At 41.7% G+C, this 27562-nt stretch overlaps 2 protein-coding genes across 2 annotated transcripts in view; one reads left to right on the top strand and one right to left on the bottom strand.

Moving 5' to 3' along the window:
- The window catches only part of P2RY14 (purinergic receptor P2Y14), a 34355-nt gene extending 19698 nt beyond the window's left edge, over positions 1–14657 (bottom strand). Inside the window, exon 1 of the mRNA XM_075268808.1 lies at positions 14585–14657. The gene's annotated coding sequence lies outside the window, so the exon portion shown is untranslated. The remainder of the gene's footprint in view (positions 1–14584) is intronic.
- The window catches only part of MED12L (mediator complex subunit 12L), a 300557-nt gene that overhangs the window by 93612 nt on the left and 179383 nt on the right, over positions 1–27562 (top strand). The window lies entirely within an intron of this gene.

Below are 27562 nucleotides of genomic sequence, written 5' to 3'. Positions count from 1 at the left end.
GAAGAATTTGAACCCAGGACTCCAGCGCTGCAAGGATGCAGTGCTAACCAGTGAGCCACCATGTTGCCCGAGAAAGGATAGGATAGTTTTTATGTTATTGTGTGCCATATTATTTGTGGTAATAAAATTTAAAGGAAAAAATATCATCTTTTTCTTTGAGGTTTGGAAGCAACCAGTCTTTCGATGATAAATGGCTAGCTGACTACATGAAACTTTTTGGGTAATGCTTTTCCCTGCTAGGAACCCACATTGATACCTATCAATGTGACTGGTACAGCTTTGCCTCATTCTTCAGAATTGCCCATAGGGCACGTTATTTTTCCATTGCAATCTATCTTTATTTTTTTTTAAAAAAAGGCTTATTTATATGGTCCTGTTTTACAATAAGAAACACATGTCCTCAAAGAACGAGGATCCTGAAAGTTAAGTCCCCATTCATTGTTGTTAAGGTAAGTCACAAAACTGATGAATGTTAGGGTGCATTCACACTACTGATACGCTGCCTGATTCTGAACGTTAAAACACGTTCAGAATCAGCGCGTATAAAGCAGTTCCCATTCATTTCTATGGGAGCCGGCATACGAGCGCTCCCCATTGAAATGAATGGACTGCTTTTTTCACTACGAGCGCTCCCATTGAAGTGAATGGGAAGTGCTCGCGTGTACAGCTAGCTCAGCTCATTCCGAGCTGTACACGTGAGCACTTCCCATTCACTTCAATGGGAGCGCTCGTAGTGAAAAAAGCAGCCCATTCATTTCAATGGGGAGCGCTCGTATGCCGGCTCCCCATTGAAATGAATGGGAATTGCTTTATACGCGCTGATTCTGACCGTGTTTTAACGTTCAGAATCCGGCAACGTATCAGTAGTGTGAATGTACCCTTATAATGAAAATGTAGTATTGATCTGGGATGGTCCCCTTATAACGCTTGTAATATACAATATGGTGGGACTTGCTATGGGATGTGCATTTGTAAGTCTGCAAAAATGGGGCAAAACTTCACCCCATATTTTTATCCCACGCATATGGAGATAAAGATTGAAAGGAAACTGAAATGCATTATGTTCCAATAGGAAATCAATTACCTCCAAAATGAAAGGGCATGGCAGAATCCATCTATAGGGGGGGTCTCCAGGATTGAGTTAGTATCCCCTCAGTGAGGGTCACCAAATCTCTTAAATAAGACTTTAAATGAACAAATTATTTTTGTAGCACATCGATGTATTGGGATTAATATCTGATATAATAAGTCACCTTGGCGGATTGTTGAGATTTTTGTAGATTATCAGCATGTGATAATATAAAGAGTGTGTAGGGTTAGGATTGCTTTGTTTTTTTTCTTTAGTAAGAATACCTTTAATAAAAGTATCATGAATTAGCTCCAGGTATTTAGGGTTAGATTCTGATGTAGGATCTTTCTGGAGTGTTTCATGGTAAGGAGTATCAGACAGAATCCTTTATCTCCCCCTTAATATAGACCTCTCAATCCTGAATGACTACCCCCCCCCCCCTCCTTTGACTGCAATTGTTTGGCTATCCATTAGTGATTTTTACAGCTAAAATTTCTCTGCTACCAAGATCGTCATTTTGTTCATGGATGGATATTTCAGCTTGCAAAATTCACTTGCTACTAGTGAATTGAAGATTTCTATATTACTCTTATGTTCTGTTTGGTAAAAGGTGGATTTAGGCCTTAAATATTGGTAAATATGGGATCTGGAGTCAAATCAGGGAAAGGTATCGAAGGATCCCCAGTGTGTGACTTAGTCAGACAATCCCCTTTCGTTACCTACTAAGAGTTAATTTCTAGAGATGAGCGAGTAGTATTCGTTCGAATATCGAATACCATTATAGTCTATGGGAAAAAACGGGAATTTTGTTCCGGTTTCCATGGAAACCAAAGTTCGACACATTGGATCATCCAAGTTCAGGAAGTAGCAGGACGAGGAGGTTTTTGCATTGAATTCAATGGAATTTTCCTGCGTGGTATTTGACCGATATGAGTATTCGATCGAATACTATTCGCTCATCTCTATTAATTTCCAAACAAATGCATAAAAATCAATGAACAAATCAAATTTTTAACGGTTTGGCAAAAGCACAAACTTCTATGTAAAAGGCTTTCATCATGCGGAGTTAGCTTAGGTTTGTATAGACTGAAAAGCCTTATCTCACTATGTTGTTGCATTTGTTGCTCAACCCTGTCTTTTCGCTTTCTTCACCTCTTCTTTCAACCACCTCGGCATCTTCTAGGTTTGATTCTAATTACACCTGACATACTGCATTGTCCAATTTTCTTTTTTGCCGTAGAGGGGTGTAGTGATCTGAGATTTTGGTGTAATTGGGCATCGTATGTTGTATGTGACTACTGTTAAATAAAAAAAAATATATATATTTTATATCTGCCATATATATATATATATATATATATATATATATATATATATATATATATATGCCATAGGGAAATCCATTTTTGTGTGAGCTCTCCTTCACTGAATAAGAGGGAATTCATATATTTTGCTATTTGATGACTTATCTATAGTTTTTGCTGTAAAGCTCTGTTTATTTTCTCATGTATTAATATTGGAATCCTACTGGAAAGTTTGCTGTTACATAAAAAAAAAAATCTTACTGAATTTGGTAATTTTTATTGTTTTTCATTCAATTTGAATACAGTGAATTGTTTTTATAAGGGCCCAGAGACTGTGATGTGAACCAGCTCGTAAGCTGCTTAGTGTCATGTGAACAAACTTCACTCATAAACTCTTCTTATTTTCGTTTTTGGCTAATAATGGAGGGTTGTCATGTTATACTTGAAAGGACTTGATTCAAACAGGGAAGATGAATCTAGATAAGAATTTGTTTAACAAAAAACACCCAGACCTCTGCTGATCAGCTGCTTGAAGAGGTTACAATGTTTAGGTCAGCTGTGCAACCTCTTCAGTACTTACCAAGCACAGTGTTGCACATTTGTATAGTGGCTATGTTTAGTATCGTAGCTCAGCCCTATAAGTTGAATGGGTCTGAGCTGTGGTCAAGCCAAGTAACTAATGAAAGTGGCCTGTGAATTTGAAGTCGCACTCAGGGAGAGCCAAGACAGCCAAGCCACAGTTCTAATATTGGACCCCATAGATCTTCAATTGATATTGTAACCTAAGCAAAGGTCATCAAGTCTGTAGGTTTTATCAAACCTACCGGTACATCTAAAGTCAATCAGTGGTTAGTTCTCCATGTTTGGAATAACCTCCTCACATATTTCCTTCAAAAACTTTGCACAAGTCTACCAAGAAGTAATAATGGAAGGCAAAGAGTGGGCACACCGAATATTCATTTCATTTGTAGACCGTTTTTGATGGAACTCAAAAGGGAGAACAAATCACAGATCTTCTATGGAGGTAGGCTTGCTCAGATCCTTCTGTCCCTTCTGTCCCTTCATGCAATCCCAGACAGACTCAATGATGTTGTGGTTGGCGCTCGGTGGGGGTCGTATTATGACTTCCAGGACTCCTTCTCCAATCACACTAGATATTGATGTGACTTAGATTTTGCTTTGTTTCAGTCACTTTATTTTGTTAATTGATACAAATAAACTATTAACACTTATATTTCTGAAAACATCCTACTTTGCAGCATTTTTTTCCACCCCTACCTAAAACTTTTGCACAGTACTGTACATCAACCCAACAGGAAAACATTGCTGGCAAATATAACAATATGCATGACACTTTGGAAGCAAAAGAACTTCCTGAAGTTAAGTTGTTAAAAGGGAAATAACTGATATGTACTTCCCTAATTTCAGAGTTTAGTCATTCTAGCACATGCATGATCTCAGTAGTTAATTTACAAAATCTGGAATGAAATTCTTCACAATACCAAAGAGCTGCCCATACATAGCAATGTAAATCTGTGGCCGGGACGTTTGTTAACAAAAGCATTTTTGTACAATTTCCAACTGCTAACCAAAACACAAGCAAATAGCACTTAGTACGGAGGACAGGATAAGTGATGGCCATATCTATGCTATAACACAGTCAGAGATATGAGGACATCTCCAGCATTATACCAGTCATTTCTGTCTGGAGAAGGCAGGATAGTAATTCCTGAGAACACAGATGTGTGGTGAAAGCAGTGGCATAAATACTATGGCAGCAGCCGTATTGGGCCCCTGCTGTTTTATTTTTTTATATAGGCCGTTATCTGCTGGAATAACCCCAATTGATAATGGTCCCTATTTTCTTACTGATCCCCGTTCCGGCTCAATCTCCTCCGCTTCCACTTCTATTCTTCTCCAGGAGGCCCTGTGCTTTTCATATAACTTCACTGGGGCCCCCTGGAGGGGAGACGGGAAAGCATGACTTGATGTCGTCTTCAGCCTATGTAGTGACGTCAGAGACTTCATGTGGGTCAGGCCTACGTCGCAATGCAAAATGGTGCCAGCATAACCCATGTCTGTGATGTCATTCAAGAGGACTAAGGTGGATATCAGGGGAGGTAAGTAACACTGGTTTTTATGTTTGTCGCCTCACCTGAGCCTCCAATCAACAATACTCTGGATCTTTTTAAACCCCAGAGTATAACAATAGTTTTGGACATTATAGTGTGTGTAAATGAGACATTATACTCTGTGGGGGCCAACAGAGGGGTCTCTATGCTGTGTGAAAGAATAAATATATTTCAAAGTCTATCTTCACCTGCAGTATGAGGACAGTATGGGTACTTCCTTCAGATATGCCATGTATCCACTGATGTTCATGTGCTACAGGTTGAGAACATGGTATGTATATATGGGCTGATTTATAAAGACCAACCTTTTCCATGACGATTTCCCACCTAACTTATTATGAGGTACAAGCAGGATTCCTTTAACCATAGGGCCAGTGGTGCACTTGCACAGGACCCTATACTAGGGGGGGCCCAGCGCCGCACCTCCCATGAGGCGACCTGAAGCGAGCGCTTCAGGCGGCGCTATGTCAGGACCCTAGGGAGGGCAGCATTTTTGATTACCTAAGCCAGTCCAGGACAAGCTGTCCTGGACTGGCTTAGCACCGAGCGGTGGTTTGGGGAGGCCACTGGAACAGCGCTGCTCCAGTAGCCTCCCCTCACGCTCAGGCAGAGAGCAGGTCCTCTCAGTGCCTGCGAACGGTGCTAAGCCCTGCCCCTTCACTCCGCCACGCCCCCTTCACTCCGCCACGCCCATTCACTCCGCCCCCTCTTCCGGGGGGGGGGGGCTTTCTGTAGTTCGCCTCGGGCGGCAAAAGGGGTAGGTTCACCCCTGCGGGGGCCCCATTGGGACAGCCTGCATATGCTGTTCCACTGGGTTGCCCCAGTTACATACAATGATGAAACAGGGAGCTCTCCACTCCCTGCTTCACTATTCATATCGTCTTCCCCAGGAGATGCAGGTGCGATATGATGACATCACTTACATTACACCTGTAGCTTCCTGAACACTCCGGACTGAGACAGCAGGAGAGCTAAGAGAGGTGACTGAAAGTCTATGAACTGCACTGGCATCCAGCTGCACACTCCGCTCCGGATTAGGCCAAATGAATGGGCCTAGTCTGGAGGAAAGAGTATCTTCAGGCCGAATTGTGAGGTGAAATGGCCTGAAGAATGAGCACCTTGCTTATTTTTCTGAAAAAAAGCTCCTGAGCGGCTCCCATTGATTTCAATGGGAGCCATCTTTTTGGTCAGGATTTTGAGGCAAATACGGCCTCAAAATCCTGACCAAAAAACTGTGTGAACTTACCCATAGTGTGTTGTTTATTTTTGTGTGGTAGGAGAGGAACATTAAAGTTGTGGGGACAATTGTAGGGCTATGAAGATGACATTGGATCAATTTTAAAGAAGAGAATCTCTAGCCCTTACAGATCTGGAGCAATTTCCTAGTGAATACAATGTCTGCATTGAGATCCCATTGCAGATCTCAATTCCCAACAGCAAATCGCTCCGAATGTGTAAGGACTATCCAGATGTTTGTGGTATCATTTTAAATATGCGATTCTCATACGCCGAAGGAGGGGAAAATAGCAAGGACTTATGTTATCACATCTCCTATCAATCAAATAGCATACTATACCTTTATGCTCTAATTGCGACATAGAAAATGTAATACCCCACTGAGCCTAACCACAGGGGATATTCTTCAGTAATACCCCACTGAACATTACATAACCAAGAAGTTTATTGGTGCTCTGACCCAGATGTTTACCATCTTCCAGGTCGCAGCACCAAAAGAGCAACAAACACTTACTCAACATATGCACAAAGTCATCAATAAAGTTTATACTTTTCCCTGTCCTGTCTTTACCTGATATTTATAGAGTACAATGCACCAACCGTCTCTCTAGCAATATCCATTACATGCTAAAATAATAGCAATAACAGTTATTACTAGAGATGAACATATAAAACATTTCTGACAGGCGGAAAAGTTCCATCAGTCAGACAAATCATTTTCACTCATTGAATGTCACTATATAAAATCCATGTTTTTGGCAGCTTTCAGATGGGTATAACAGTGGGTGGTGATGGGGGGCCCACTTATAAAACTTTTGCACTGGTCTCATAAATGTGATAAAACGGCCCTGGGTGAAAACCTCATCATAAATTATACACATCCTCTGTGGTCTGTGCACCTACATAAGAATCCAAAATACTTCCTTTCTAGTATATAGTTCTGCTCTTCATTCACACCGGAAACTGTAGAAAGACCATCATGCTGGTGATAGGATTCACCAACCCACTGTACATGTAGAGGAAACCATAGAATACACAATAGATTGATAGCAAGCACAATTGTAGCTTATTTGCCCAGCAGACCTAGGTAATGTAGAGGTGGAACCTGGCTATATCATCACTACATACTCACATCTGGTCTGCTGCGACTGCATCGTCTCCGAGTTCATCTGAAAACAATTATTTATGTCTAAAGTGTAGTCTGTGGACAATTTTCTATCTACACCCCTAGCTCTGGTGAGCAAGTAAACTACATTAGTGCTTGCAGTCAATCTTGTGTGTGATGTGGTTTCCTCTTCAATTACACCATAAAACTGGCATAGATGCCAATGACCCACCTCCAGCATTAGGGAGCAAGTGGCAAATATTCATGCTAAAAAAAATCAAACTTCCAAAAAAAAAACCTTTTCATGGCTTGCTTGCCAGTTTTGTGGTGCATATAATGTATGTATATGATTTTCAGCTGCAGTAAGATCTGCTTTTATACACTATAGACTACAATGCTCTACTCCCACCTATTCCATATAGTGTATAGATACGTTTCAGATTTTAACAGGAAGTCTTTAGTAATTGAAAATCCCACTGTTTACATTAGCATATAATATTTCTATTTCACACGAGGAATGGAAAGCATCACTCGGGAAACACGTCTCTAGATGTCATATGGGAATTTGTAAGCTTTTCATTTGTATTGCAAGCTTGAGGGATTTATGGGTAGTTAAGTCAGAATTCTTTGCAAGATCTGTTCCTTTTCCAGAAAAGTGCAATTTACTGTAGGTTTCTCTTTTACTCTGAGAATTCTTAAGAAGACATCTGGCAAAAGTATAAAGATGGTGTCATCTTCCTTCATGTTGAGAGGGGTCTATCTACTGTACAACAGCTGAGTTGTGTTTTTCTGTTTGCCTGCAGTTGTTTGGTTGGGGTCATTGTGTTTGATGATTTAGGGATCTAGTCTTGTATGCTGGGAAAATCTTTTACTACATTTGGTATATGATAATGTTTTTCATTTCGTATAAATACAACAATACTCGATAAAGCTGAGGCCCCACGTTGCAGAAACGCAGCTTTTTTTCTTGCAGAATTTGTTGCGGTTTTTTGAGCCAAAGCCAAGAATGGCTACAAGAGGAATGGGAGATAGATATAAAGTACTTATACGTCTACCTTCTGCTCAATCCACTCCTAGCTTTGTCTCAAAAAAACGCAACAAGATCTGCAACAAAAAAAAAAAGCTGCGTTTCCACAACGTGGGGCTTTATCCTTAAGGGCGAAAATCCAATCATCTCGGGAACGGTCTAATAACATTCGAATGAACTATAGACTATCTATCCAACACAGATATTAATAGAAAAAAATGTGAATAAAAAAGCTATACCTGTGTCTAATAATCTTTCAGACTCTCTATACCAACCATTAACGTAATATTCAGACAATGGAGATCATGGTTTTCACAAGGGGAAATATACAATGCACATAAGGTGGTATAAGTCTATAAACTGCCAACTCCAAACATACAAAAGTGACTTGCATAACAAAGACATATAGATTATCACTGTAATCTGCTCTGTAATACAGTGACGGCAGGTGAATATGTTTGAGGGGGGGAGGTAGACCGCCTTTGAGGACCTAGTAAAGTATGCAAATAAATGTCAGACAAGTGGTAAGCAATGTTGTGCTAAACCGATATACATATACATGTAATGTTTTAGGAAGAGATGGTCCTCTGTGTGAGTGGGTATGTAAGACAAAAGGAATATTATCATTAGGCCATGAACTTCCACATTTATTACTTGAACAAGATCTTCTGCTTTTCTATGCCAAATCCGGTCCAGGATTAAAAATAAATGAACCACTTACAATCACATGACTTCTTGTCGATTGTTTATTCTCATCATGATATAAATTAAAGGAATAGAACAATTTTAACTGACTTGAATTGACTTTCAGCATTTGTCTTGTCACATACTCATATACCCGTCAGTACTGTCTTTTTACCCCTCCAAACAGTAAAAGAAGGGCCAGCTGCATCCAGATTGACTTCAATTATCCCGGTACTCCAATATATATAAAATATAACTTTTATTCCATTTTCATTAAAAAGTTACATAGTAACTAAATGCATGTTCACAGAAGACGGCGACGCGTTTCGGGTATGTCACCCTTCTTCCCAGCAGAGCTGAATTTTGGCTCCTTGCCTTCTATCTGACCGTACCCTGGCCTGACATAATTGGTGGACTAGCACTTGCTTGCCCACCTATTGGTGATGATTCTAAACCTATTCAGACACGGCTGATGAAAGGAGCAATCCCAAAACATTGCACATTTTGCCTTTGATACAGCATAGAATTATTGACTGATGCTAGTCTTAAAAATGTGTGTTATTCACTAATTATGCGTCCATTGAAATGGTCATCTCCATCTTTCTATGTGCTACTATTTTAAGTGCAGTCCCTCCTAGGTACGTGCCCCCTCTAGAGATGGACTATGAAGGTGATGTCTGATGCCCAATTTTTGTACGCCGAATGTTATCTTGTTTGATTATCCACCTACCACTTCTCTTATGTATACTTGGCTACTGTTTTCTAATCATTAGCTACCTTACACTATTTACATCTTGTCCCTGGTACCACATCTATAACTGCCTGATTTTCAGTAGCCATCTTCTGACTATACTTCAGTTCCATCTTGGTGTTATACCTTTTGTAAAGATACTTATTTTCCATTGCACATTTCAGCAGTATCTCCTAACCTTCCTACATTGATCTGGTTTCTTGACAACTATGTTCCATTAAATTAACTACCAGTCTAGCTAGAGACACCCAAGTCCTAGGCCCAGCCAAATCCTAGGCCCAGCCAATTACCTCTACCCAAAGTCATGAGAACAAGGGTGCAATAGGTGAAATGATGCTGTCCAGTTGGTTCTGCCTCTGGGTATCACAGAAATCAGGCTGTTGCACCTCTACTCATGCAATACTACGCGTATGACATAGAAACATGGCAGATATTTCATTACACAAGTCTAGACTCTGAGACCCCCAGTGTTTGCTAGAATAAAGCTGCTAAATCACTTGATAAAACAAGGGGCCACATGGTGGCTCAGTGGTTAGCACTGCAGCCTTGCAGCGCTGGAGTCCTGGTGTTCAAATCCCGCCAAGGGCATAAAACCATCTGCAAGGAGTTTATGTTCTCCCTGTGTTTGCATGGATTTCCATCCCATATTCTAAAGACATACTGATAGGGAAAAATGTACATTGTGAGCTCTATGTGGGGCTCACAATCTACATTAAAAAAAAAAAAATCACTTGATAAAACACAAACACAGTTCTTAGCAACTTTTTTCAATGTTGCTCAGGTATGGAAGGTTATGGCGACAAGCCATTGTGAGCTGAAAGCGACATGATACACTGCAACTAAATTTATGTGCAGGTAGAAAGCGGATGTTTCATGAAGACAGTTGTTTTCAATATGTCTTATTAGGGCAAGTAAGACTCATAGACTTGCAAGACCCTACATATGCCAGAATGAGAATCTGCTGTGTAAGAACAGCCACAAAGTATTCTAGAGACAGACTTTCACTCCAATGGCTGCCATGTATGCCTGGACGTGACTAACAGCCAATCACCGGGGGTATAAAAACCTGGACCCATTGGTTTCTTTTTATGAAGGGGTTGTTTTTGTGACACATCCCTTTAAATGCTAATTGCTGAATAGCAAACTATCAGACAGTAATTTACACATCAGTTTCATGTACAAAGGATTTAAAATAAGGAAGTTGAAAAGTATATCATATCTAGGTTTGTCCACGTAGATCCTAGAAGCCACAGACACTTCTCCTTACAGGCTGTCTCTTTTATGTACGGTCAGCTCCATTATCTTTTATTGAAGTAACTGCTCCATCTGTCCCACTGGTTTAGGACAAATACTACCCCTGGTCTAAATAAGAGACATGCGGGAGCGTAAATAATTCAATATGCTATAAAGATCCTTCTTATTCTTTTTTTTTTTTTTTTAAAGACATTCTGCAGAATTGTATTAGTAAGGAAGAAAAGAAGCTTTATGCCAAGTGATGTACTTATCTACAGAGAAGATGGTGTCCAATTGTTGGGGGTCTGACTATTAGGACCCCACTGATCATGAGAATGGAGATCGCATATCTCCCTGTATTAATGAAGTAGTGGTCTAACATGCACAGTGCTGTTCCCTTCACTATCTATGGGATTTCCAAAGAGAAGTTAATTACTGCGCTCCGCTATTGTCTCATGTGCCATAGAAATCAATGTATCTTCAGTGCACATGCTCAATAGTGTGATTCATTTATATGAGGGGGCATTGGATCTCATTGTAGTGAATTTTGGGGATTTCAGCAGTAAGAGGCGAACTGATCAAACTTGTATCACCTACCCTTCAGATATGTTTAAAGCTTGGTAGCACCCCGATACCTCAATATATACATTTATAGGGTCCCTAGCAGTTTTAAAACAGGTTTCAGCAATTGACCTGATTACATCCAGTCCTCTTTACTGCTAAGACCCCACAAAAAGGGCCACAGCAAAAAAAGCGCTAGGGGTAAAACTTAAGCAGCAACATATTACGGTTTTTCACGCAACAATTTCTGTTTTTATTATACCTATAGGGAAACAGCTGGTGTTTCCATAGACACTTGGTTGAGAACTTGTATTGAGACTCTGAATACTTGTTAGTTAGTGTGGGTTCTCAATATGTATAAAATTGTGAAAAAAACAGTTTGTAGCTTGCGAATCCACATTTACTAATAAAAAAGACGATCTTCACCTGTATTATTTGGCTGCTGTATAAAGATATGAATAGCCCTGAAGACACTGCAGTCAGAGCCCCAGCAGCCAGAATCTACTGTTCTGAGTGAGCAATTCTAATTGTTGTATGTTAGTAAATAGTAATCTAGCGTAATATAAGGCAAATCCTGTAACGCACTATTATGTACACACTACAGTGCGGTACAATTTTGAAAACAAAATAAGCAGAAAGTTTCCTGTGGTGTCTTAGGACTCATTTACATTTTATGAATATAAATTCCAGATATCCGTATTAAGACGCATCCACAGCTTGTTATGTCTATTTAGCAGATCTATTTTTTTTTTTATTAACTAGAAACAGATGCAGACAAATACACAATCCTTTAGCATGTGTTACACGCACTGACTCTCATGTGACTGTCATGAAGCTGGGCAACATGAAAACGTGCTAAGATACATTTTCCTCTCCATTAAACCCCCCCCCCCAAAAAAAAAAAAAAAAAAAAAAGATAGCTAACCAAATCCAAATGATAGTTTAACCTTTTAGCATTCTGCAAATGGATATATTCTTATAGATGTATTGTTTACAAATCCGTAAAATAGTCTGCAATAACTTGATGTGAAGGCACCCATAGAACACTGTGTAACAGATAAGGTATGAATTGAAGCTCTTATCAGGGGTCAGCAACCTTTGGCACTCCAGCTGCTGTGAAACTACAACTCCCATCATGCTCCATTCACTTCCATGGGAGTTCCCAAAACAGCAGAGCAAGTATGCATGCTGGGAATTGTAGTTTTACAACAGCTTCAGTGCTGCAGATTGCCTATCCCTGTCCTAGACCCATGCAAAATGTGTACAAAATAATGCCATTTATAGTACTGCCTTTTGTGCCCCTCCAAGATTCCAGGTGCCAAGTGTGACCACCACCACTACATCTACTATAGTCATGTCTCTGATAACAGCACATTGAATTATAGCTTTCTTTCTGTGCCTCAGATGCATGATACATAGCAATTTTACATATCATTGACAGTGTTCACCACTGGCATGGTTGCTAGTTCCACATACTTATGTAAATTCAGCTGTAAATGGTCACTCTCCATTATATTCTATAAGAGATGTAAAAATAGCCAAGAACAAATCGTCCTCTTATTAACAGGCTGATAAGGCATAGAACGTTACTATCGTATTGGTGAAGGAATTCACTTCTCTAGGGCCAAGTTCACATCTGCATTGAATATCCATTTATGGCTGTCTCCAAAAAAAAAGGGATACTATGAAAAACAACTGGACAAACAGATCACCTTCCATTAGTTTCTGTCTCCCATTGACTTCAAGGTAAAAAATAAATATATCTTGTGTTTTATGGAATTTTTTTGGACTGGAGGAACAAAGTCCTATAGGCGGAACAGATGTGAAAGGACGCCACCTGAGCAGTTTTTTTTTTCTAAAATAGCTTTTCTGTACTTTCAATGGAAGAGAAAAACTGGTAACACAACACAGATGTGAATGTGTCCAAACTGAGTTTCATCAAAGGTTCTGTCAGTCCTAACACACAGGGAATGAAGACCTCTATTATTTGCTGCTGGCAGGACTTCACACAAACAGTATATTAAACCTTCACAACAATGTCTGGTATATTGGAATATTCAACCTGCTGGTCCTTGTGGCAGTAACTGAGTTTATTAGTTTGTGTACCCATACTTGTCTGGATCTGATCTCTATTGGTGTACCACTGTGAGTTTTCTGGAAGTAAGACCATAAAGCGTATTATCTTTGTCCTATAGATCTAACCATGTACAAGGTCTGATGATTATACTTTACAATCTGCAGTATGTTATAGAGCAGGAACAACTGAGCAGATTGATATATAGTTTTGTGGAAAAGGATTCGGTATAGTTTATTTTCAGTTAAGTAAGATTATCATTGTGACCCTTCCCTTTAAAGGGTATGTTTTAGTAATTATTTAGTTTTTATCTTGAAATAACAACTCTCAAGCCTCTTTTCTTAGAACTCTGGTGTTTATCTCTTGTTGTTGTGCATAGAAATATATGACTATATTGACAACTGGGTGTCCCTATTTCCCTTGCCAAAAAGGTGTGTCCCAGCTCAATCTAACACTATCAGTATTGGACCAGATCAGACTATGCAGAGACACAGCCCAATCTAGTAGTTGTCGATTTTTTATCTTAACTGTCTAGAAGGAGTAAGAGAGCAGAAAAGGCTACAATGGTTTCTAAAACAAACATGTCAGGCTGTCATGTCATGTCTCCTTTAAGAAGCATTAGGCAATGCCCGGCTTATTAGGTTTATTATCTTGGGCATGTTGCTGTGTTATGCTTTTGATAAACTTTGCCCTAAACCCCAGCAGGCAGCTGTTACAGTAGTCAATCTGATGTGTTAGTCTGCAATGTACATTTTGGGGCTGGTCCAAGACCATTTAAATTGTAGATTTACAGGTTACCAGTGCCCTACGTACCTGGCTTTGACATCAGGAAACCAGTTTTCAGGTTTAACCAGTTCTGCGGAAGATGCATCTTTATTATGTTGTACTTCGGTTTAGTTGAATGGTTATATATTGTGATCTTTGAGACGTTTAGAATGTTACTACGAAGCCCAAACATTATGTCATTTCCTAAACTTTCAGTGCAGCATAGGGATGGGGATGCTTGCCTATGTCTTTTCCTCTAGTCATACATGTACCATATATAATACACATCCTGTCCCCTCCGTATTTTCACACTACACTTTACCCATTATATATTTTCTAATATAATTGACATAATACCACTAGATGGCATACAATTAGAATTGTTCAAATTTACATCTTCTTTATATTCTAATACTTGAGACTATTAAACGCAGTTTTTCTTAAGAAGAAGGAATGTTTTATGCTTACGTGTACAATAGCATTGCAGAATTCAGGGAACTAGTAGCAAAAGCTCAGCCTAAGAATTCACAAAACGATGAATTATACATTAATAGCTTTCCTAACATTTATAACCATTATATAGCAATTATATAGCGCTGTTACAAAGCATATAAGCTGGCATATGAGAGAGAGAGTACATTACCTGTTCTAGCATGATGTTTTAAGGCACGGTGTTATCCTCTATACTGATGCTTGCCAACCCCTTCATGATCACAAGAGGAAACTCTGCGGTGCAGTCCAGCTACAGAACTCTGACAGACTGAAGCCTGAGTCCTCCCCCTTTGCTCAATGCTAGTGTAGCTACATGATACAAGTCTGTACTTCAGCAGCCCCGGTGTTTACCTAACAGTCCAATGAAAATTGTCTGTAGATGATCCAAAATCTTCTCTGCAAGAATAAATGGCGCTTGGCATTATCTGCTATGGACAAAAATCAAGTATTCTATTATTGTCCATATATAAATATCCAGACCTAGGGATATAGCTGATCTAAACTGAATTATTTTGGTTTTGTTTGTGCATTGTGATGAATCTGTGCTGTGTCCGCCAAAAATCGGAAGAGGAAAATGTCATGCACTGAGGTCCCCCCCCCCCCCCCCCCCTGTCGATTTCAGTTTAAAAATGACTGATGCCTGATGGACCCCATTATAGTCAATGTGGTCTGCCGGGCTCCCTGTTTGACTGCTGTTTTAGTGGTCTGCCTCTCTGCTCTCCTCCGACAGAACCTGTGCAATGGTGAGGCAAGCTAGTGTGAACCTAGCGTCATTTTAATGCTTATGCTCAGAAAGCTCCCATCGGATGCATTAAATGGGTTAAAAAAAAATGGATGTTACTATTGACAAAATGCATACAGGACTATGTACATTACATTTTATCTGGATGCAGCTGCAAAGAGAAAGGGAAGGTGGGAGGGGAATCGAATGTTTACTGTGTGGTATTCGACCGAGTACACCAATAACTATGCAAAGGGACGTATTGGATGGAATGCTACTATTCAATCAAATACTACTCGCTCATCTCTATTTATCATATATTATGGGAACGACAAACTGAAAGTAAAAATATGGTGTGAGAGTTTACGTAGTAACAGTATGACCTTATTATCATGTATTATTATAAGGAACTGAAATACATTGCTTCAGAATGCTTTGGCTTCATAGATAACACTAGTCATACCTCTTAATGTAAGTAAGTATTGTGCCCTTGAATGTAAACGCACTTGTTTCCTTATTTAGGAAAATCCAAGATATCAGAATAATGCAAATGACTTCCCAGTATCACAGAGGTGGTTTCTTCCTTCCCCATCTCCAAAATGTAGACCGTACTGCTTGGCGATGATAGGGAATACAGAGACTTAAACCGGGATTTTGTTGAATGGTGCCAGCAGAACCAGCTCAGGATTAATGCTGGGAAGACCAAGGAGATGGTGGTGGACTTTAGTAAACGGAGAGGTGCTCCGACCCCGGTGGAGATCCAAGGAACATGTATTGAGATAGTCAGGACCTATAAGTACCTGGGCGTGCTCCTCAATAATAAACTAGACTGGGCTGATCACCTGGAGGCGCTGCACAGAAAGGGCCACAGCAGACTCTACCTGCTCAGGAGGCTGAGGGCCTTCGGAGTCCAGGGGACACTTCTTAGGGCCTTCTTCAACTCTGTGGTTGCCTCAGCCATCTTTTTCGGTGTGGCCTGCTGGGGAAGCAGTATATCAACCAGGGACAGAAATGGACTTGACAGGCTGATCAGGAGGGCCAGCTCTGTCCTGGGGAGCCCCTTGGACCCAGTACAGGTGGTGGGTGACAGAAGGATACTGTCTGTGGTGACCTCCATGCGGGGGAACAAATCCCACCCCATGTATGGGACCCTGATGGGACTTGGCAGCACTGTAAGCGACCGTCTGCTTCACCCCAAGTGTGAGAAGGAGCGCTATCGCAGGTCCTTCCTTCCAACCGCGACCAGGCTGTATAATCTACATCAGACCAAACGAAGAGCTCTCCGCACAGAGAACTAATGATTATGAGGATGACCATGAGGTCTTCCTCTTTCTCTTCTGTTTTTCCTTAGCTGCCATGGACTCCTAGTATATCTTCTCTTCTCAGCTTATCTGTGTCTACGTCTGTAACATATTACTCTGTATTATCCTGTATCTGTATTACTATGCTGCTGTAACACGCTGAAATTTCCCCAAGGTGGGACTATTAAAGGATTATCTTATCTTATCTTATCTTATGCTCTAAAACTGATCTCTATATAGGGAGACACAAGGAAGAGAAAGATTGAGCTTTCCCAATGCCCTGGGCCAGTGGAGTAACTAGGAATGGCTGGGCCCTAAGGTGAACATTTGACATGGAGCCCCCTTGCACACACAATTATGCCCCATAGTAGCCCCAGCACACGGTATTATTACCCATTGTGGACCGCCCATGAACAATTATTAATGATCGGAGACCCAGGGTAGGATACAAACATTAAAAAAACATTGTTACGCTAGGTTCACACCTGCGTTCACGGTCTCCGTTCTATGGTTTCCGTCTTCTGCATGCCAGAAGACGGAAACCACCGACCGGGTCCGGCCGTGCGCGGCGGTGAGCGTTTTAGGCTCTCCGCTGCGAAACCGGATTTTTTTATCCGGACACAGAGTACTGCATGTCCGACTCTGTGTCTGGATTATAAAACCCGGTTTCGCGGCGGAGAGCCTAAAACGCTCACTGCCGCTCATGGCCAGACATCTCTCTCACCCATTCAAATGAATGGGTGAGAGAGACTCCTGCAGGTTTCCGTCTCCTGCCTCTGTTTTAGGCAGGAAACGGAAACCTCAAGTACGGACACCTGGGCGCAGATTTGAACGAGCCCTTACTTACCTCTCCCTGGCTCCATCGCACTCCCTGCTACTTTCAGCCATCTTCAATGTTGGACCAGACATCAAGTGAGCCAGGCCGATGTTATGACGCATAATGACAGCAGAGTATAATGATAGCAGTGTTTGTGGGTTTTTGAGGACCATGGCCTCACTTACAGGGATTGGTAAGTAAATAGGGCCCGTTACCTGCTGGGATTGCTCCAGTGGGTAATGGTCTATTTAAAAAAAAAAAAAAAAAAACATTAGGGGCCCACCGTCCCCCTAATGTCCCAGGCCCTGTGGCAACTGCTACTCCGGTATTTACACCGCTGCCCTGAGCACACTTTACACACAAGGCTGACTTATCTGATGTTACTGGCTAAAACTGAAATATGTGAAGAGAAACTTTTTTTCCCTGTTTTGGCCAGTTTCCTGTGTGCTAAAAAAATAAAAACATATTTAGGTAAGTAATATTAATAACCCTTAGTATACAGGACTTTTCTCCTGAAATATAAGTATCAGTCATCACAAAATGAATAGGTTAGGGGCCACACGGTGGCTAAGTGGTTAGCACTGTAGCCTTGCAGCGCTGTAGTCCTGGTGTTCAAATCCCGCCAAGGGCAAAAAAAAAAATCTGCAAGGAGTTTGTATGTTTTTCCCGTGTTTGCATGGATTTCCATCCCATATTCCAAAAAGACATACTGATAGGGAAAAAATGTACATTGTGAGCTTTATGTGGGGCTCACAATCTACATTAAAAAAAAAAAAAAAAAAAAATGAATAGGTTGTGCTGGCTGTGGTTTAGGAGATGAGCCCTCCTTAGTCTTGAGGCTGAGGAAAGACGGATATGTACAATATTTTATCACAATTCACTACAAATCCGTAAGATTATAAATGCATGTAAAAAGCAGGAGCAGAGGTAAAAGTGGCGCCATAATAGCACCAGTGTTGTCATTGCTTGGGAACGACAAACTGAAAGTAAAAATATGGTGTAAGAGTTTACGTAGTAACGGTATGACCTTATTTTCATGTATTATTATAAGGAACTGAAATACATTGCTTCAGAATGCTTTGGCTTCATAGATAACACTAGTCATACCTCTTAAGTAAGCTAGGCATACAGCTCCAGTTAGAATGCATAGCCTGTCTCTTCAATGTGAAGTCATCCTGTTGGAAAGGGGAGTCAAGTCTGTGGGCAGCCTGATATAGAGCAAGAGGAGCTGAGTAGCTTGATATCTCTTTGTGGGAAAAGACCACACTATATGAGTGAGATACCTGTGAATGACTATGACCCATGACTAAGACCACTCACTGAACCCCAAAACATAGAAGGTACTGTATATGAATAAATAACATACAAATTATACTTAATTTATTCTCAGAACTATATTTCAATCTAGGGGCAACACGGTGGCTCAGTGGTTAGAACTGCAGCCTTGCAGTGCTGGGGTCCTGGGTTCAAATCTTGCCAAGGACAAAACATCTGCAAGGAGTTTGTATGTTCTCTCCATGTTTGTGTGGATTTTCTTTCATACTCCAAAGACTTGCTGATAGGGAAAAAAATGTATATTATGAGCTCTATATGGGGCTCACAATCTATATACCCCCCCCCCCAAAAAAAAAAAAACAAGTATATATCAATCTGATCTTCGCCTCCTGCTCTATAACCTATTAGCTGTAGACTTCCCCACATTATACACGTGTTCTCTATAAAATGATACAAGCATAGGCTGTGAAATTGGGTTCATGAGTAATGATTAGAGATGAGCGAACAGTTAAATGTTCGAGGTTCGATATTCGTTTCGAGTAGCCCCTCAATATTCGACTACTCGAATCGAATATCGAACCCTATTATAGTCTATGGGGGGAAATTGCTCGTTTCAGGGGTAGGCAACATTCGATCAAATTACACTTACCAAGTCCACGAGTGAGGGTCGGGCTGGATCCTCCAATCAGTCTTCTCCGTGCAGCGTCCCCGCTGCGTCTTCCGGCTCTTCATTCACTCTGTCAGGCATCGGGCCTGGGCAGAGCCGACTGCTCATGTACGCACTACAAGCGGGCATGTGCAGTTGGCTCTGCCCAGGTCCGATGCCTGGCAGAGTGAATGAAGAGCCGGAAGACGCAGCGGGGACGCTGCACGGAGAAGACTACTAAAGGTAGGAGAAGAACCAGCATTGATTGGTCGACTGTATAGCATTCGGCCAATCAATACTGGTTCTGCATTGAACTTTTCCATTCGAATAGCGAGTGCTACTCGATCGAGTACGAGTATTTCGAATACCGTAGTATTCGATCGAATACCTACTCAATCGAGCACTACTCGCTCATCTCTAGTAGTGATGGATGTTTTAGAGAGAATAGCAGCATGTTGTGGGTTAGGTTTCTTTGGGAAATGGGACTAAGGCTCGACATAGTGAAACACAGGGAAAAAAAACGTGGAGGAAACACATTTTTTCACAGTGAATTTAAAATTTTCAGACTTTTCCTCTGCAAACTTTCTGCCCCTATTATACCTAAACAGAAACCACCGGCGTTTCCACAGGTATAATTGACATGCTGTGGGTGTTTTTGCTTTTCTGCTGTGGATTTTTCTCTGCAATGTGTGGATGGGATTAGCCAGAATTCCATGTACTTTGCAGGTACTGTAAAGCGCAGCATTTTTACATTGTTGGGCCCCGACCTAAAGAAGTTTGTTTTTCTCTGGTTTGGAAAAATGTAAAGCTGATTCTATTTTGTGGGAATACTCACATATGTAGGTCAGATGCACACATGTGTCATTTCTATCTTCCTTCTGATCTTCTGTAGAAGCACACAATTTTATAGCTAACATACAGGCGGTGCTTTTTAAATTAGAGCTGCATTTTTTTAAGTTGCAGTAATAAATATCATTACATTTCACATGACCACTAATGGCTATCAAATGGAAAACCTTTGATTTACACTACAGCATCGTATGGTGGATCCTCCGAACTGCATTTTAAAATGTGCTACTACCTGCAACTATGAAATATAAAGATGCAGTTTTTTGATGAAAAGGTTAATGTTCCACAGTGATAAATAAAGCTAGGATTTACAGTACCAGTAAAGTGAATTTCATTAATATCAGTCACACATTGTGGAAAAAAACTCCAACTGTGAGCATTTCCCTATAGATTTAATAGGGAAAAGAAAGAAGCTGAGAAAAATGCAGCAAAACCAGATTTTTTTGCAACATTTTTTAGCTGTATTTCGCTACATGCAGCCTTAACCTAAGATAGCAATATGCTTGTTCCAGATTTGTTACAGAACTTCTGTAAACCTACCGTGTGAACATGCGGTAATAGTAAGGACTGTCATATTTTACATATCTGGTGATTAGTAGAGATGAGCGAACAGTGTTCTATCGAACACATGTTCGATCGGATATCAGGGTGTTCGCCATGTTTGAATCGAATCGAACACCACGTGGTAAAGTGCGCCAAAATTCGATTCCCCTCCCACCTTCCCTGGCGCCTTTTTTGCACCAATAACAGCGCAGGGGAGGTGGGACAGGAACTACGACACTGGGGGCATTGAAAAAAATTGGAAAAAGTCATTGGCTGCCGAAATCAGGTGACCTCCATTTTAGACGAATAGTGGATTTCAAATCCGGGTCATATGAGAATGTGAACTTTGTGACTATGAGACAGGGATAGCTGTACAGGCAGGGATAGCTAGGGATAACCTTTATTTAGGGGGGAATGTTATTAAAAATAACTTTTTGGGGCTCTATCGGGTGTGTAATTGTGATTTTTGTGAGATAAACTTTTTCCCATAGGGATGCATTGGCCAGCGCTGATTGGCCGAATTCCGTACTCTGGCCAATCAGTGCTGGCCAATGCATTCTATTAGCTTGATGAAGCAGAGTGTGCACAAGGGTTCAAGCGCACCCTCGGCTCTGATGTAGCAGAGCCGAGGCTGCACAAGGGTTCAAGCGCACCCTCGGCTCTGATGTAGGAGAGCCGAGGGTGCACTTGAACCCTTGTGCACCCTCAGCTCTGCTACATCAGAGCCGAGGGTGCGCTTGAACCCTTGTGCACACTCTGCTTCATCAAGCTAATAGAATGCATTGGCCAGCGCTGATTGGCCAATGTATTCTATTAGCCTGATGAAGTAGAGCTGAATGTGTGTGCTAAGCACACACATTCAGCTCTACTTCATCGGGCTAATAGAATGCATTGGCCAGCGCTGATTGGCCAGAGTACGGAACTCGACCAATCAGCGCTGGCTCTGCTGGAGGAGGCGGAGTCTAAGATCGCTCCACACCAGTCTCCATTCAGGTCCGACCTTAGACTCCGCCTCCTCCGGCAGAGCCAGCGCTGATTGGCCGAAGGCTGGCCAATGCATTCCTATGCGAATTCAGAGACTTAGCAGTGCTGAGTCAGTTTTGCTCAACTACACATCTGATGCACACTCGGCACTGCTACATCAGATGTAGCAATCTGATGTAGCAGAGCCGAGGGTGCACTAGAACCCCTGTGCAAACTCAGTTCACGCTAATAGAATGCATTGGCCAGCGCTGATTGGCCAATGCATTCTATTAGCCCGATGAAGTAGAGCTGAATGTGTGTGCTAAGCACACACATTCAGCACTGCTTCATCACGCCAATACAATGCATTAGCCAGTGCTGATTGGCCAGAGTACGGAATTCGGCCAATCAGCGCTGGCTCTGCTGGAGGAGGCGGAGTCTAAGATCGCTCCACACCAGTCTCCATTCAGGTCCGACCTTAGACTCCGCCTCCTCCAGCAGAGCCAGCGCTGATTGGCCGAATTCCGTACTCTGGCCAATCAGCACTGGCTAATGCATTGTATTGGCTTGATGAAGCAGTGCTGAATGTGTGTGCTTAGCACACACATTCAGCTCTACTTCATCGGGCTAATAGAATGCATTGGCCAATCAGCGCTGGCCAATGCATTCTATTAGCGTGAACTGAGTTTGCACAGGGGTTCTAGTGCACCCTCGGCTCTGCTACATCAGATTGCTACATCTGATGTAGCAGTGCCGAGTGTGCATCAGATGTGTAGTTGAGCAAAACTGACTCAGCACTGCTAAGTCTGCATTCGCATAGGAATGCATTGGCCAGCCTTCGGCCAATCAGCGCTGGCTCTGCCGGAGGAGGCGGAGTCTAAGGTCGGACCTGAATGGAGACTGGTGTGGAGCGATCTTAGACTCCGCCTCCTCCAGCAGAGCCAGCGCTGATTGGCCGAATTCCGTACTCTGGCCAATCAGCACTGGCTAATGCATTGTATTGGCTTGATGAAGCAGTGCTGAATGTGTGTGCTTAGCACACACATTCAGCTCTACTTCATCGGGCTAATAGAATGCATTGGCCAGCGCTGATTGGCCGAATTCCGTACTCTGGCCAATCAGCACTGGCTAATGCATTGTATTGGCTTGATGAAGCAGTGCTGAATGTGTGTGCTTAGCACACACATTCAGCTCTACTTCATCGGGCTAATAGAATGCATTGGCCAATCAGCGCTGGCCAATGCATTCTATTAGCGTGAACTGAGTTTGCACAGGGGTTCTAGTGCACCCTCGGCTCTGCTACATCAGATTGCTACATCTGATGTAGCAGTGCCGAGTGTGCATCAGATGTTTAGTTGAGCAAAACTGACTCAGCACTGCTAAGTCTGCATTCGCATAGGAATGCATTGGCCAGCCTTCGGCCAATCAGCGCTGGCTCTGCCGGAGGAGGCGGAGTCTAAGGTCGGACCTGAATGGAGACTGGTGTGGAGCGATCTTAGACTCCGCCTCCTCCAGCAGAGCCAGCGCTGATTGGCCGAATTCCGTACTCTGGCCAATCAGCACTGGCTAATGCATTGTATTGGCTTGATGAAGCAGTGCTGAATGTGTGTGCTTAGCACACACATTCAGCTCTACTTCATCGGGCTAATAGAATGCATTGGCCAATCAGCGCTGGCCAATGCATTCTATTAGCGTGAACTGAGTTTGCACAGGGGTTCTAGTGCACCCTCGGCTCTGCTACATCAGATTGCTACATCTGATGTAGCAGTGCCGAGTGTGCATCAGATGTTTAGTTGAGCAAAACTGACTCAGCACTGCTAAGTCTGCATTCGCATAGGAATGCATTGGCCAGCCTTCGGCCAATCAGCGCTGGCTCTGCCGGAGGAGGCGGAGTCTAAGGTCGGACCTGAATGGAGACTGGTGTGGAGCGATCTTAGACTCCGCCTCCTCCAGCAGAGCCAGCGCTGATTGGTCGAGTTCCGTACTCTGGCCAATCAGCACTGGCCAATGCATTTCTATGGGGAAAAGTTAGCTTGCGAAAATCGCAAACTGACAGGGATTTCCATGAAATAAAGTGACTTTTATGCCCCCAGACATGCTTCCCCTGCTGTCCCAGTGTCATTCCAGGGTGTTGGTATCATTTCCTGGGGTGTCATAGTGGACTTGGTGACCCTCCAGACACGAATTTGGGTTTCCCCCTTAACGAGTTTATGTTCCCCATAGACTATAATGGGGTTCGAAACCCATTCGAACACTCGAACAGTGAGCGGCTGTTCGAATCGAATTTCGAACCTCGAACATTTTAGTGTTCGCTCATCTCTAGTGATTAGATTTTCTCCACTTAGATTTAATAAAAAAAATTAGACTCAGTCCTCCTGTTTAAGATGATTAATATCATGCCGTGGCTGAAGTCATCTCCATGCCAATCCAGCTTTCATCTCAGCAGCTAAGACTTAAGTGAGACAGACTTATTCCATGCACTAAAAACCACAGTCTTTTTAGATGACTCAACTTAGATGACTGTGCCATGTGTGACTATTTATTCTCCTCTTATATGTGGCGTAGCCTCCTAGGTTTTCAGCAAGGGGATCATTCTGATGATTTTTTTCCCCTGAAATGGGGCAATTGGCATGAGCCTCATGGTGTTTTTTGCCTTCCCCTGGATCAACCCTATAGGGAGTAGTAGGGTTATAGGTTGGAATTGATGGACTGATGTCTTCATCCAACCTTATCTACTATGTGACTATGTAAATATGGAGTTGTACCTTGGAACTCCTGGGTCCCACTGAATAATTTATAATGTGGATTATCTTGTGCTATTGAAAATAGTGTTATATGTTATATGACAGAGGGACCTTTGGGCCCCCCCTGAGGGTACCTGATGGCAAATGCTACCTCTGCACCTCCTATAGCTACGTCGCTGTTTATATACCATTACTGTATGAAGTGAAAAAACTGTAAGGGAGAGATTCCAAAAATCTGAAGGGTGGGCAAACATAACATGACTAAGCTGCTTTCTCATTCTGTGTCTATTTTTCTACTACATTAACCATAATTGTGTCACTTTTAATAATCTCATTTAATGTCTGGTGCTGGACACTAAAATAGCATTAAAGAGCTTCTCTGGGAATAATAAATGTGGTTTATCTCATTTGCTAAGTGAAAAATAAAAATAAACCCATAGAGTATGAAAGTCACATACAGAAGAAAAAAAGTGCAATAAACATCGTAGCAAAACTTCTCTGGTATTAAAGTGGTTTTCCAAGTTCAATAAGTTGCAGAAAAGTACTTATATGGATGTTAAGGTGATGCCACCATAGCTCAGAAATACGGTACTTCTTTTCCATTATATTATCTTGCCCAGCTCTGTGCTCTACCATTGCTTTGCTTGTTGTCTGTGTGATTACCAATGTGACGGTTTCCATGATTCTTCTTCCCTCTTACAGACATTTGGTCAGGTTAGGCGAGAACGGGGCTGTCTTGGCCCAACACACTTATTGTAGCGGAGTTTTACAGGAATTCTGCATCCGTACCTGACTGGCGTATATTTCCGTTTCCGTTTGGTGTACAGGCGTGCACCTGATTTATTAAGAGGCCGGAGCATCTTGATGATTCAGGCAAACCTTGTGCCAGTCAGGGTGCCCATTGCCTCTACATACATCTGCCTAGAATATATCTGTGGCTTGGAGAGTTTGGCCCACCCTCAATTTATGTACAGAACCAGGGCCGGCTCCAGGTTTTGGTGGGCTCTTGAGCAACAGACTCCATGGGCCTCCTGTCAGTCATGGTAAGAGGTCCTATCAGTTACATGTAGGTGCTGTGAATCATACAGAACATCAAGCTGGTTTTTCTGCACAGACTTTATCTGTTTAAAACAATAACAAATAAGATGGAAGAAAGGTGTTTTTTTTAATTTTTTTTTATCGTTTTTAGCATGGCAATGAATAGTGCTGGATACAAATGGAGGTGCTCTATCAGAGCAACTGTAAAGCGTGAACCTAGCCTTACTCGTACAGTACTGTAATGACTGGTCAGATGTATATTCATCAATACAATGACCGTACATATAAAACATCCATTGTAGTCTCAATACACCTTTAATGCAAAAAACACAATTTAAGGCTCAATTTACGTTTGCATCATGGCTTCTGTTATAAATGTGAACCGCAACATAGTGTCAGTGTCCTCTCATGGCAGACACGAACTGTACCCAATAGATCCCATTCATGCTTTTACACAGGACATTGGTTGTAATGATTCCTTTTTACAACTACAGATATACATACTCTCTAATATTAGACAGCTGTATAATAAGGTTGGGGTACTACAAGTCCCAGGCCAGAAAAATGTACAGTGGACTAAATGATAAACGTTACCAGCTATACAGTGTTTGTGTAGGTCAGTACAAGAAAAAGCACTACATATTACTTGGAGAAGAAGACGGCAGCCAGAGAGGGGCCAGTGGTCAGAAAGGGGAAATTTAGCAGACAGGGGATTGCAAATGGATGACTGCAAGATTAGCAAGAGAGGAGACTGACTGTGTAGAGGTCTTGTTAATAAAACTGATATTCTGAGTTCTTAGCTGAGCAGCGGGCCCCGGTATATGTTTGGGTTTTCTGGATGCTGACACTGCCTCTGCACAGAACCCATGTCCACCACCCTGAACTTAACCATAACCCATCCAAGAGCCCACACAGAACATTACAGGAAAGTCCCACAACCACAATAAAACAGTCCTGCACTAAATACTACTTTTTATTATCGCCTGTCTTTTTCTCACTGACACTGCATTATTTAGGATGAGAACCAGAGAGCAGTGGAAACAGGACATGTGATATATAATATCACTTCTGTGATCTGATCTCATAACTCCCCTATCAAAAAAGCCAAAGGTTCCCCATCAAACAGCTGATTTTACAAAGTGAAAATGTGAAAATTTCTATATGTGGAAATGTACGGATGGTATTTGTTTATAAGCAACTTTTTACTCTGGCTCATAAATTATTATTATTATTATTATTATTATTATTAATAAATATTTTGTAGATGCCAATTCAATGTAAGTGTATCTTTTGTCTATCTATCTATCTATCTATCTATCCATCCATCCATCCATCCATCCATCCATCCATCCATCCATCCATCCATCCATCGCAGGGGTCCTCAAACTTTTTAAATAGGGGGCCAGAGGAGGAGCAAACGCACAGACATCAGGAGCGGCGCCCTCCAATAGGTAAAGTGAAGTGCGCTCCATGGCCTGGCCCGAGCTCCCCAGGAGCTTCATTATAAATGTACGCCTGCCAGCATTGTCAGCTGGGCCAGACAGAAGTGCTTGGCGGGCCGCAGTTTGAGGACCCCTGATCTAATGTATAGAGCAAGGAACATATTTTCGTGAAAAATAGTCACTTGCCAAAAAGTATGACTTTTTGACTCCAGAAAGATATATAACAAATTTACTGTTTTTCTATGTCAGGGATATGGATATCTCTCTACTATAATCATATACCTAGAAATTAATCTGCACATATGATCATTATATTGTACAATGTGGACATTTATCTTAGTAATTTTTTTATGCTGAGATAAGAAACCTTCCTGTGTTTAGTTTGATTGTTTGATCAGATATTTCTGCTTTTTGTACATTTCTTAGAGTTACTTTTTAGGTTTTACTTAGAATGCCCTGCTAGTTCCATGACTGTAGTCATAGTATCAGTGTATACCTGTACTCCTAAATGACAGCCATTGCATTTCAGCTACCAAGTGCATTTGATGTACTGAATGTATCTGCAGTTTTCTTTTTTTCAGAAGGGTCAATGAACAATCCTTAGTAAGATTTGACATTGTTTAATAGTGAGGACTATATTCTCCCACATGCAGTATATTCACAGTATAAGGCGATATGTGCACGACCGTTATTGAATGGTGCCGATTGCATATGGATGATATCTGTGTGCCGCCCATGCCTCCGAGGACCCCACCAAAGCTGTAGATTTTTGAGCCAAAGGCTAGAGTAG

The sequence above is a fragment of the Leptodactylus fuscus genome, chromosome 3, assembly GCF_031893055.1.
Source record: "Leptodactylus fuscus isolate aLepFus1 chromosome 3, aLepFus1.hap2, whole genome shotgun sequence".
Taxonomy (NCBI): Eukaryota; Metazoa; Chordata; class Amphibia; order Anura; family Leptodactylidae; genus Leptodactylus; species Leptodactylus fuscus.
Note: the sequence above shows the minus strand (reverse complement) of the source record. Positions and strands in the feature narration are given on the sequence as shown.